A 1,392-nucleotide genomic window follows, 5' to 3' on the forward strand; every position below is an offset into this window, starting at 1 on the left:
TACGGTTCCAGCAGAGATATATGGAAGACATCATGAATGTTCCACTGAGAGGGTAGATTCGGCCTGTAGGACGTGACGCCAAGTTTCCCGACAACCTCAAAGGGACCCGATTTTGGTAATCTAGCTTATTTGATGATCGCTTGTTTAAGATGTTGTGTCGGTCCATCATCACCTCGTCCCTGACCTTCAGTTCTGGAGCACTCATATGTTTCTGATCATGCCATTTCTTCCGCTGTGCTTGCGCCGCGCTGGACACGTCGAAGTTTTCTAGTTTCCGTTTAGGTGAGGGCCAAGTGGAATCTGTTTGAAACCCATAGTTCGCGTAGAACGGCGATACTTTGGTTGACTTTTGGGTGGCTGTGTTGTAGGCTTACTCGGCAAGTGGGAGTATTCTTGCCCAATCGTCCTGCTGATAGAAGCAATAGTTTCTGAGATATTGTTCTAGCGTTTGGTTGACTCTCTCAGTTTGTCCGTCAGTTTGAGGACGATCTGTTTCAAATCTAGAGTCCCGATCGGAGATAATTTCCTCAGGAAATTCATGCAGTCGCCATATCTCCCATAGGAAGATTTGAGCAAGCTCTTGGATGGTTGCCTTGGTCTTGAGCGGAATGAATTGGGACATTTTGGTGAAACGGTCAACGATAACTCAGATATGGGTATAGCCCTCAGATTCAGGCAGGCTCATGATAAAGTCCATTGAAATGGAGCTCCAAGGCATAGAGGAGACCTCTAAAGATTGCAACATCCCATACTTCTTGTGTGTTGAGGCCTTAACGCGTTGACATGTATCGCAACTCCGAACGTATTCTTCCACATTGTTGTCCATCTTTAGCCAAAGGAGAGTGCCTGAAGGCGTTCTGCCGTTTTGCATTGTCCAAAGTGACCAGCAGTCTTCGAATCAGGTAGGGTGCTCAGGATCTTGAACTCCAGTTCTCGATGATTTGGAATGTACCACTTTTCCTTATAAAAGACGTCTCCGTCCTTTAAAGTGAGGTCTCGGTTCACCAGATTCCAGAGGTGTTCTCAATGGCTTTTCTCAAGGAAAGGTACCCTGGATCTAAGGCTGCTCGAGCCCGGATTTCATCCAGGAGCACCGGTGTGAGTTTTGTAGACTTGGGCTGCTCTTGCACATGCTGAGTTGATCATAACGATCAGGTATTGGACAGAACCCATTATAAGTTGTCCTGGCTTAAACCAACGAATTTCAGGGTCTTGATGAGCCTTACCCCCCTCTTTAAGGGCATGGTCCCAACGCCGCGACAAGATGTCTGCTTTGGCGTTTTAGTTTTCCAGGGCGGTATACAACTTTGAAGCCAAACTCCGCGAGGTTGGCCGCCCCTCGAGCTTGTCTCGGTTTCAGTGCCTTTTTTGCTCTGTGGTTCCAGGGATAAC

Source organism: Morchella importuna (genome assembly GCF_003444635.1).
Source record: "Morchella importuna strain M04M26 chromosome Unknown Morimp01GS059, whole genome shotgun sequence".
Lineage (NCBI taxonomy): Eukaryota > Fungi > Ascomycota > Pezizomycetes > Pezizales > Morchellaceae > Morchella > Morchella importuna.